Raw genomic sequence first — 12,158 nt, forward strand, 5'->3', positions numbered from 1 at the left:
AACTGTCCATCAAATGTGAATAACAAAAGGATAATTAAAAAATTTGTGGCAAGTGGTTCACTGGCTGATAAACAACGTCGTCGCAATATTTCCTAGACACTGTTTAATAAACTTATCTGTAAGTGAAGCGTTCTCCTAAAATTTTTTAATTAAATTTTTCAAATAATGTGTAGCGATCTAATTATAAAAATAATTATGGCGCAGAATTGAAAAGTTACGCTGAAAACTGGACACCCTTTGGTTACAGTTGATAATGTTCCTCGCCTCTACTCTTACGTAGCTCGCGTTTCGCCTTATTCAGAATTGTTATAACATAACTGGTTTACAAATGTTAAGTAACTCGACGTGCGAGATATTTTCCACGTGGGCGACCAGTTGAGACGATAAAACGCACAATGACGAGGCAAGTTTACATAAACGTCTGTCGCGTTCGATCTTTCTTATTTCTCGAAGGTGTATATGATTTATTTAATTAATTCAACGCGTAATAACGCTTACCCGTAGCGGCGGCGATAAGCAGCCAATTAAGTGCAGTGTATCTATCAATTTTACGTCACGAATGCACGGTATTCTGTCCGGTGAAGCACCAGGCATTCGTCACGAAGCCCCATTCTACCTATCAACAGGTTTACAATTTCGAAATCGTGAACGATTCGATAGGAATCTCTATTTCATCGAAACTCTATTCACCCATCAATAATGAAGCCACACGTTCAACAGGTCTACAATTTCGAAATTTCCGAACAATTCGATAGGCTGGTTTTGCCTCGCGATGTAATTACAGACGAAAAATATCATAATCGTGCGATCAACAGGTTCGTAATTACGATGTTGTAAACGATTCGATGGCGATTCGCGTTTTACCGGAAATGCGATCCTGGTTACCGTGGCGCACCAATGCGAGATGACGATCTGTTGCTGGAGGAATTATTTTTATTTTGTCGATATGATTCTAATATTGTGTAATTTTATACGAAAATACGGGATTGCGCTCTTGACAAAATTAAAACATTTATTGAACGTTTGCTACATTGAAATTGCAAATCTATTCATGGTACACATGATCGTATTACGATATTATCCATGGAAGCAATAGAGATCATATTCCTTGTACAATTAAAATTTTCTTTAATCGATTTAAAGATTTGTGTTTCGCTACGATTTTCATTCAATAATAAAATGAAACGAACAACCAGATTTACAATTTTAAAGTACTGAACGACCGAGGAAACGGCATTTTAGCGGGTAGTATGGTAGAAGACTTAATCGTCCCGGCATGCAGGAAGACGGGCTCTTTCGCAGGAGCCACAGGCGACTAACTTATTATCGTTCAATTTATAAATCGGTCGGCCTCCGAAGAAAGATTCCCCGAGAGTAAAGAGGCTGGCCCTTCACAGACGGCAATTTCGCGAACCGATTAACGCGATTAAATCTCCCGCGGCAATGGGAACACCGTTACCCAGGATCTGCCGATGGCTACCCTGGAAATCTCTCTCTCCCCCAACTCGACGATGATCGACCGAGCTTCTTTTTCTCATGAATGGATATTGAAAGGATGAATTTTCCGAATATCATTATCCGACATTATGCAAATTCGCGTAAGTGTCCGTAGAAGAACCTCGAAGATGAAACTCGCAATCTCCAGAAAATTACAATTACGATCGCACCGTGGTGTATTTAATTAAAGCTTCGGTTTCATTCGCTTCACGGGATAGTTGTTTAAAAATCAGTTTCGTAGAAACATAGAGCCGAATAACCGAATAACTTTTTCGCAATTAAGCCGAGCGATTGAAATATTTTAAAATTTTGGTTATTGGCTCGGATAGAAAAAGTTTGGAAAATTGTTTACAAAGATTGCAATTGATAGCGACGATGTAAAAATTATAGTTTCTCAAACTTTTTCGCAATTAAGCCGAGCGATTGAAATATTTTAAAATTTTGGTTACTGGCTCGGATAGAAAAAGTTTGGAAAATTGTTTACAAAGATTGCAATTGATAGCGACGATGTAAAAATGATAGTTTCTCAAACTTTTTCGCAATTAAGCCGAGCGATTGAAATATTTTAAAATTTTGGTTATTGGCTCGGATAGAAAAAGTTTGAGAAACTATAATTTTTACATCGTCGCTGTCAATTGCAATCTTTGTAAACAATTTTCCAATCATTTTCCAGCAAACAAGTCCATCTAAAAAATGTTTGAATTACCGGCTGAATTATGAATCACCACCATAACTGACAATGCGAATCTAGGTAGAGAAAATTAACAAGATCATATTCATGAGAACTAAAATGGCGCTTTGCGGTATTTCGTTTGAAAATCGTCGAAAACGAAGCGCTTATCGTTCGTTCACGATGATTCCTTTGCCTTTCCAAATGTCAAGCGTCCACCGGGGGGTTGCCCTTCTTCTCCCGCGACCATTGCAATTGGTTTTCACGAGTACATACTTCCAGCAATCTAAACATCAGAAAATCGATAAGAAAGCGCGGAACTCCCAGGGATTTGCAAAGCAGAAGCTCGAGGACAAAGCTCGTGCCGAATCACTGTTCTGTCTACGGAAATGTTGCTTGCTCGCCGGAAAATTCTTCCCCAACCCCCCCACCCCACTCCCCCCGCCCAATTATCGCCGGCGTGCTTCGCGAACTGCTGGACAGCTTGAAATATGAAAAACTAAAAGACAAAAGAATAAAAATAGGGATCAATGACTACAGTTATCCGGCGGAGAGATAGAGGAAGAAAGGGAGTGAAAGAGAGAGAGAGAGAGAGAGAGAAATAGACGAAGCTGCGAGAGCTCGTCTCGCATAATGTCGGATTAAAATCGTCGAGTTTCGAAATTCATCCGTGGAAAAAGCGGGTCGGGCGACACTGCCGTGGACAAATTAGCTGCTTAACTCGAGTTCGCTAATTTCCGCGCGGTCGCCGCGCGTCCATCCATTAATTAATTCGACGACGGCTTTAAATAGTTTAAATGCCGCGGCGCGGACGGCGTCGATGCTTCGAGGGGACGAAAGGCGAGCCGGGGGTTTCAGGTGCGTTTTAAGGACGGGCGAGCTCCGAGGTAAATTCGGGCTTCAGCCGGGAATCATCCGGGTCCACGGGGCTCCGAGGGTCGCTCGAAATTCAGGGGAGATCCTTGGTACGCCACGGGAACACCCTGAATATTGGTTACGTACGTGCCTGACCCACCGCAACCTGGCTGATATGTCACTTCTGGATGGTCGACCATTTTCCTATATCGCTTCGAAATTCAGGAAACTACCTCCGACGATCGCTTCCACCGCAACGCGGATTTCGACCGGCTCCTCTTCGACGATTATACGTAGCGACACATTTTTGTTGTATTCCTAGTACATACAGCAGTATACTATTGAATCGTTCGGAATGTAATTTCGTCTTTTTCCCGACAGAGGATCTAATTGTATTTTTTACACTCAACTTCACACTTAAGCCGCATAATCATTATATGTTTTGAGGGCTGATATAGCGAAGCTTGTGCGTGAGAAAGTCCAATCGATTCTACGGAGTAGTTTTTGGTTGGTGCCCTTTTAAATATGGAGATCAATAAGCAACATTTTCGTCATATTTTACTTTTTTACTATAGAAAAGGTGAAAATGCTATTCAAGCCAGAAAGAGACCATCTATTAACAAAATCTGCAATCACTTATTTCAAACAATCGAATAATTTCTAGGTTGACGAAAATTGAAAAATACTTAGTTTTAATATTGATATTGTGACTTTATTTTATACGAATGTTGTTCAGGTTATGTTACTTGTATTTTCGTCATATTAAAGTCGTATAATGATCACGGTTGGACAATGTTTATACTAAGGAAAATTGGGGTGACTTTTCTATTATTTTTACCAGTTTTCAGAATATCGAAATGATAATTGTTCGCATGTGTAAATTTATGAAATGTTAAAATATGTTTATACGAAAGTGATTTGGGAGCACTGCTATTTTATTTCTACTAGAAGGTGTTATTCCGATAATTCATTGAATTCTTGTGTATTTAACATGTTAAACAATTTTCTGCAGTAATGTAATTTTATGTTGCCTAGAAAGAATATTTTTAGTAAATTATTATAATATAATAATATTAATTAAACAATACTAGAAAATGTCTAAAATTGAATTTTCATTTTAATTATATTAATATCCAAGTTCTATTAAATTAAAAAAAACTTCGTGCACTTTCATCAACCACCATTTTTCTAAAATCTAGAAAACTGTCCTTACGCAAACAATCGAATAAAATATTTAACTGCTAAAATCGAATAAATGTAATAAATATAATGTGAAACCTAAAAGAATTATAAAATCTATCAAATTCTTGATCGGATCAATCCCAAAATCCATAAAAACACATCAAAATTGCACCAGCACAATTTCATTCATACAATTGGACAGAGATTCCTGAAAAATATGCGAATTGTTAAAAATATTCTGTTTTCCAAAGAGAGAGAGAGAGAATTTTTGTTGTGCCTACATACAGTGGGAAAACTATGGCAGGGAAGCTTATGTTCGGTTTCGGGGATAGTAGGACTGTGTTCGAAAGAGGACAATTGATTGGAAATTTATTTAAGGACAATGGACGCAATCGGTAAACACGGAGTCCCATGGGACGCGCGCGCGCGCGCGCGCGAGCGCGAGTACGGTGCGAGTCGGATTAATTTTTAATCTATTTTCGTCTGAAGTTCCGATTGTTTTTCGTTGCATATATAACGTCCGCCGGGTATTATTCTCCTTGAATTCGGGGTGGCCAGTGTTGTACTTCTATTGTGTCCCGTAAAATCGATTGTTTTGATAAGGGAAACCCAGTGGACCGTTATTATTGCGAAAAGGGAAACGATGTTGGTCCGCGTTGCAGGGAGACCTGTATGTCTGATTGCGGACCTCCTTCTTTTAAGATTTTTCGTGAAACGAACAGGGAACGGCGTGTTTTCCCAATGAAGTTTTCCTGTGCCAGCCGCCATGTTCTTCTCTCGTATTGACGGGAAATTGGAGAACGTGTCGTTCAGAAATCATATATGTACACACAAATACAGTGTTTATTGTTTTATGATATCATATTATTTGCTTTAATGAAGTGCGGTGTTTATGTGTGTAACAAGAGCAAGGATATTAATTAATATCCAACCTGCAATTCTGCTATAATTATGATTTATATCAGAGAAATATTTAATCTACTTCGAAAAATTAAAGCTGTTGGTATAATTACCAGATTGCGGATCTTTATGCAAAACAAAAATTGTTAAGATTTTAAGGTTATGCTCTTAATAATAATAATAGGTTGAAAATAATAAAATTGTTATCATGTTGGCATAGTATCCAAAGTCTAGTAGTCAAATTAACAATAACTTCCTTTATGTCTGATGTAACATTTCCAATGGTAGAATTAGATATGAAAATAAATTGAAGATATTTTCATTTAAGACTTGACTAAAACAATTTCTCCTTTAATTTTATAGCATAATTTCCATCAAAATTGATCGATGCAATTGTGTTGGAAACTGCTCGTAAATAATACTTTTTATAATTTTTCGATGCAAATGACCGACCAAGAAACATGTTTCACCGACGCTGGTTTAATTGTTCGCAGAAGGGCCGTCCATCTTCGGAAAGAAGAGAACGTCGAGCGCGATCACCTCTGCCCCAATTAACAGGTTAGTCGCGTGTACATAACTAGTTTATCATCCGCGGGAAACGACTGGATAAGTCGTCTCGGTAGATTCTCGGACGTAAGTAGCGCCCTTCGTCCTTTCGGTTTTTTAGCGACAGACTTGACAAATTAGATCTCCGCGGCGCGCGACAGCACCTGTCTCGCATTTCGAACGGGCCCTGCAACGGTTTTCGCTTGGAAATTCACCGACGTCCTTAAGAAACCCGACCACCGAAGACGTTGATTTCATTCTTGGGCTTCGTCCTTTAACGTACCGAATATATTCCGTTGCTACCGCTGGGTCAAAAGCCAACACAATTTCTCACCATTTCGCGAAACATCAGGGTTCCGAGCCACGTAGAAACTGTCTTCATATTTTCAGAAAAGTCCGCGCCCCTTTCGGCTCCGATATTTTCAGTGGCAATATTTTCTGGACAATTTTATCGTCGGCGCACAAAATTCGCAGTAGTAATAATAATAATAAAAATAATAATAATAATGAAAATTATAATAATAAAAATTATAATAATAATAAAAATAATAATAATAATAATAATAATATTTGTAGATTTTATAACAATAATAATATTACTTTATGTTCGCATAACAATTGTTCGAAGGAGAAAAAACATTCAAATAGCTGATAAAGAATTAAAAATATATAATATATATCCTTAATATATTATAATACAATCACTGTGACAGAGGCATTATGCTAATTCTTTCTCTTCGTAACTGAACAGAGAAAAGTAATAATAAAGAATTAAATCAAATTAGGTAAATAGTGAGAGACGAACTACATTGTCGACGGATACGAAATAAATAAATTTGACGATGACCAGGTGAAAAATAACACGGAATGAATAAGAGACAAATTACGTCGACAAAGAATTCAAAAGACGCAAACTTGATGGAGAACGGCAAAGGTTGGGCTCGGGATAAGAAATGAAACTCCTCCGCTGTGTAGCGTGGATAATCGCCGTAAAAGGTACAAAGGCGGGAGCTTGGGTCGCGCGACTCCAGTCGCGGCAACCAGATTTAAGAAGAGTGGATTGCCGGATCAGCGAAGACCGTCTCGTGTTCTCTATTCGAATATCAATAAACAATCGGCGCAACGAGGAGTTGATCGCGCAATTTTGCTGCTCTCGCTTCTCGACGCGGCGGTAAAGAGTAGGAGGAGGGGAGGGAGGGAGGGGCAGACCGTTTAAACGCGCTGGCAATTAGCCATTACTCGCTCGGCGAGGTACAGACGGGGAAAAAGCGGAAGGAAAGCAATTCGCGATCATGCTGCTGATTCAGCGGCGAATGATGAACGACGGGATCGCGTACAATGGTACGAAAAAAAGTAATTTGTCACACCTCCGCTGTTCCGCCACACCGCGTGCCGGTATAACTTGCGAATATCCGGCCGGTACGTTCGCGGGATAAACTTTTGCGTGCAAGTGCGATCGGTTGCGGATGTTTCGGGTCGAAAGTATAATTAATTAGCGCGCGCGGTGGTCGCTCCTTCGGCGAGCAGACTTAACTGTTAGCTTGTTAACTTGGCATTTTCGACCTCTGCTTCGAGTTCTGGTAAATTTCGGAGTATAATTGGCAACGAATCATCGAATTATCGACTGTGCGAACGCAGCGCATATTAATGCGCTAATATTTTTTTTATTAATGCGCTGAATATTATTTCTAGTAGTTATAGCTATAGTGTAGTTATACTCTTGTAGTTATAGTTATAGTGTAGTCACACTCTAGTAGTTATAGTTATAGTGTAGTTACACTCTAGTAGTTATAGTTACAGTGTAGTTATAATCCAGTAGTTATAGTAATAGAGTAGTTATAATCCAGTAGTTATAGTAATAGAGTAGTTATAGTCCAGTAGTTATAGTAATAGAGTAGTTATTAAGAGTATTAGAGTAGTAATTAGAGTAGTAATTAGAGTAGTTATTAGAGTAGTTATTAAGTATAATTGGCACAGATCATCGAAATATCGACTGTGCGAACGCAGCGCACATTAATGCGCTAATATTTTTTTATTAATGCGCTGAATATTAATTCGAGATTTTCGAATTTCATTTGTTAGTGTATTTCTATAATTGGTTTTGCGTTTAGGCTGAAATTGCAATAGGAAGAAGGAAACGGAAGAATTCGTTTAATACTAGGTTTACGAAACTTTGATTATTTAGATTCTAAGAATACTCATTTATGAGTTATTTTTTTCTATTTATTACTTGCGGTAAATGTTGCAATGGTACTCGTTCAAAATCAGATTAAATGTCTTACTTTCATAAGCTGATATAAAACAGCTGCTTGTTGGAACTTTCGAGTCTTGTAAATAAGCGTTGAGTACGCAGTGTATTTCTTTCAAGTCGAATGTTTATTGCGTGTAAATGTCTGGTATCATTTTATTTGTTTTATTTTTTATTCTAAGGTGAACTTGTCTCGCTCTTTGGTTAGTGGAATATATACAGGCCGACTATTCGACTATTCCGAAAGGTAAACGAGAAATCACTGTATATGCTGTAGAAAGTTTTGTTTCGACGGTCATTAAGGCTAGGTTAAAAGGAGGAAAAAAAAACAGGAATGAAATTGTATTTTCCTTCTCCCAATATTTGACCCATAAAGCGAACGTAGTCGATCGAACTTTATTTCATGAGTTTAATAGAGGCGGGAGGGGAAAATCATTACAAAAAGGAAAGAAAATGTGAGACAGAATAATGTTTACTTTGGAAAATTACATCGGACGATAAAACACGATTCCCGTTCCTCGAAATAACCAAATCCGCCGCCACCGACCTTCCCAGACCTGTAACAACATTATGCAATCGTGTTACGCAATATTATTGACGTTTCGTACGGATTATTCAATAAACCACCCGCCCCTGATCGATCGATACTATTGTGCAATCGTATTTTACAATCGAAGATCGAATTATGCAATAATTCAGTTTATCGGGAAATATTGCAGGGGCGGTACAGTGTCGTTGCACTGGCTTTTCAACGAAGAAAAATGGACCAACAAGTGGCACACGGGGGGGGGGGGGGGAAAATTTCCCCTCAAAATTTCACTGAAAGAATTAATAACAACTCGGTCAAATGTCTAATTCGCTTCATGTTGCGCAATACAGCGATTGATATTCGGTTGTCCAAGAATACATTTTTATTGGCTCGACAATGCGATGAGTTTATTACTTTGTTTAAGCACGTTTAGGGAATATACTAACTTTATACGTAACGTACATATTAAACCTGCACTAAAAACACACTAAGCATACACGATACACGTACAGATGCTCCTCAGGGCATAACTTTGGTTATACTAATGCCGTCGGCACATTTATCATTTAAAGTGCTGTAACTTTGTCACAAAAAATCGCGACAACATAATTCCGCCATCAAATTACAGGGGAAAGTCGGATGTTTGCAACGTTATGAACGGCGCGCATAAATCAAGTTTTTCCAAATCCATGGATAACGATCAATTTTACATTTTCTCGATATCCCGATTACGACGTTGGATTTAGGAGATGTTATGAATTAGAAATAAAAAGTTTAGTCAAAAATTAAAGATTCAATAAAAAATACAAAATTAGAATACGATATAGTAAATTAAAATATATCATAGAGTAAAGATTGGAATAACTGGAATAATCAAAAATCGTTTTTGAAACATTCTCTTTGCAATAGAAGTTCACTATATCCCCTGCACTATAAAGTACCATAATAAGCTAGAACAATGATCTAAAGAACAATTTTAGTCCACGTCTATCTTAATTAACGCACGAAGGCAAATTGAAAAAAGCAAACAATCCTAGCCTCTCTAGCTAACATTTTATGTCCGAAGTACCAGAAGTGGGCGTGGCTTCATCGCTCTCAAATTTGAAGGAGCCAAAACAATGGCACGCGTAACGCCCAATAATATATAATTAACAACCATACTGGTTTCGATTCACCATGCACCGACCCCTCATTTCTCATCCCGGAATGAAGTAAAAACCTGATTCAGCTACTCTGGCGCAGTCACTCCGCGGGACATGAAGTGTGACTGAGAACTCCGCACTCCAATTACCGAGCAGTCGAAATCTCACGAATCGTGAGACAGAAAAAGGGAGAGAAAGAGAAAGAGAGAAAAAGAGAGAGAAAGAGAGAGATGGAGGGAGAGAGGAATCCGCACGCGAGGTTCCGCTCGCGATAGCCCACGCCTGCGTGCCGCAGGACGGAAGAAGCGTTATCGTTATTGTTTTACGTGACTCGGATTGACCGTGGAGCGAGACGATTTCCTTTCTATTAGCATGGAACGACGAGACGCGTGGATCTCGCGGGTCGATGAGAATTTACGGGACGGTAGATTTTCCAATTTTCGTAAGTACACGAGCAGCGGCGCGCGGCGCGCGGATGAGAAAGGGAAAGGGAAAGGGGACGCGGGTAACAGAAGAGGAAACGACGATGTTCCCGCGCGGCGGCCCTCTGTGTAACACGTCCATTACTTTATTTTCCCGGGGACGCATGCCGAACGTTCCTCGTCGTCCGAGAAGGAAGGTATTTAAACCTTGCCAGCGGAGTCACTTTGTCCGGCTGGTTAGCGGGCGGCGTAATGGTCCGTAATGTATATACCGACTTATCACGTCGAGAGCTTTCTTCCGGTTTCATCTGCGTCCTACGATCTCTATTCAGCGAAAGCTACCGGCTGCTGATGCATTTTGCTCGCTTGTTCTCCGTCACCGACGCCTCGAGAGCTCTCTCCGCTCTCCTTACTTTCCCTCTTTCCCTTTTTCCCTCTTTCCCTCTTTCCCCGCGATCCTCTCTAGTTTCCGTCTCTCTCTCTCTCTCTCTCTCTCTCTCTCCCTCTCTCTCTCTTTCTCTCCCCGTGCACCCAGGTCCGGTTGCTTTCCGACATCGCGACGCGTTCCCGTTCCTCTTTTCTCCTCACCTACACACGTCGCCGTGTGTTCCACCCTCCTTCCCTTTCCACCCTTTCCTCCGCCAGGCCCGCGATTTTTTCGTTACATTTCTTTCCACCACCTCCGTTCTCCTCCGCTCCACCCTCCACCCCACCCCCCCTTTTCCTGCACGCCGCAGCTTCCTCCCGCGGATCCCGACTCCGCGTTTTATTTTTAGCTCGCTTTGTGACACGTCCTGCGCCGCGACTTCGCCCAACCCCCGATTCCGCTTTGACTTTGCGGCCGCGTTTGCTCCCGCGGATGATTCCAGACCGTCTTTCAAGGGTACGAGAGGCGAAACGATGGTTTGTAGAATTTAAGCGCGGGCCGCGGGGATTTTAGAGCCGACGGGAAAGAGGATTGCGTGGCAGTGGCTTTGTCGACGGGAGCGGAGAGGCCACGCCTACTTGCGACGTTTCGCGAGGGCGGAGAAATGTAGACGGTTTTGCATTGCTGTTTTGAGCGAGAGATACCGTGAAGAGTCAATCGGATGCTTAGATAAAGCTCGTGTTAGGTTTTATGCACATCCATAGGATTAGTTTGACAGTTTGGCAACTTGGCAATTAAGTTATAAAGGTAATAAACCATTGCCTGGCAACCCGAGCGCCAGATGAGGGCTGTTGACCGGACTTTCGCCCGGTCATAAAATCACAGCTCCGCGTTTTTCGACCATCGGTATCCTTAGGACGGATTTTTCCCTTTTTTGGGTAAAACACCACAGCTCATTTTCACCACGAAAATCTAGCAGCGCACCAATAGAAATCTTCCTGGAGTTTCATTGGTCGCCTCCTAGAACCAGCGGCTAGTATAAAAGCTTCGAAACATGTACAAATTGTGTGACTCTCAAATAAACGATCAACTAGAACCTAGTCTCTGCTTAGTGAAATTACTTAGTCGGCACACCACGTGCAAAAATTACAAAGTTTGAAGATCTACGGATCACACAAACAACACCCAGCTCGGATTGCCCTGTGGGGCAGCGGCGACGTCGGTAGGCGCGAAGAGGACACGCCCACTTGTAACGATTTAGGGGGAAAGAGCAGGTAGATAGTATTACTTTCTTACATCTTAGTTAACGTGGAGAGTCAATTAGATACATGTCTAAATACAGATCGTCGTATATAGCAAGGTTCTTCCAAATTTTGCGCCATAGGTCACGCCTTCAAAATTTCATTAGTAAAAAAGACAAGGATAGTCTCAAATTGCTGTTTTAGATGTTAGTTAACAGGAAGAGCCAATTAGAAACATGTGTAAGTATAAATTGTCATAGGTGACGTTTTCGCTCTTTCAAACCTCAGAGTCAAGAATCCGCGCTTACTTGCAAGGTTTTACTAAAAATGAAGAGTGGTAAATTGTTTTCTTAGATATTAATTACCACGAAAAATAAATTAATTGCGCACGTGAGCACAGTTTTCTGATCTACAATCTCGGTTTTAAAAGTAGAATGTAACGTTAGTTCTCGTTACTAGAAGGAAACTAACTGTTGCGTTATTTTGAGCTAGAACGTTATAACTAAGTAGTTATGGCGTAGATATACTGTAGTAGTTATAGTTATAGTGTAGTTATACT

At 40.4% G+C, this 12,158-nt stretch overlaps 1 long non-coding RNA gene across 1 annotated transcript in view; it reads left to right on the top strand.

Annotated features, from left to right (window-relative positions):
* The first annotated feature begins 4,586 nt into the window (after window positions 1-4,586).
* Window positions 4,587-12,158, top strand: part of LOC144467714 (uncharacterized) — a 94,485-nt gene continuing 86,913 nt past the window's right edge. Inside the window, exons 1-2 of the long non-coding RNA XR_013493713.1 lie at window positions 4,587-4,599; window positions 5,599-5,662. This is a non-coding gene — a long non-coding RNA (uncharacterized LOC144467714). The remainder of the gene's footprint in view (window positions 4,600-5,598; window positions 5,663-12,158) is intronic.

Source organism: Augochlora pura, chromosome 3 (assembly GCF_028453695.1).
Source record: "Augochlora pura isolate Apur16 chromosome 3, APUR_v2.2.1, whole genome shotgun sequence".
In the NCBI taxonomy this organism is placed as follows: Eukaryota; Metazoa; Arthropoda; class Insecta; order Hymenoptera; family Halictidae; genus Augochlora; species Augochlora pura.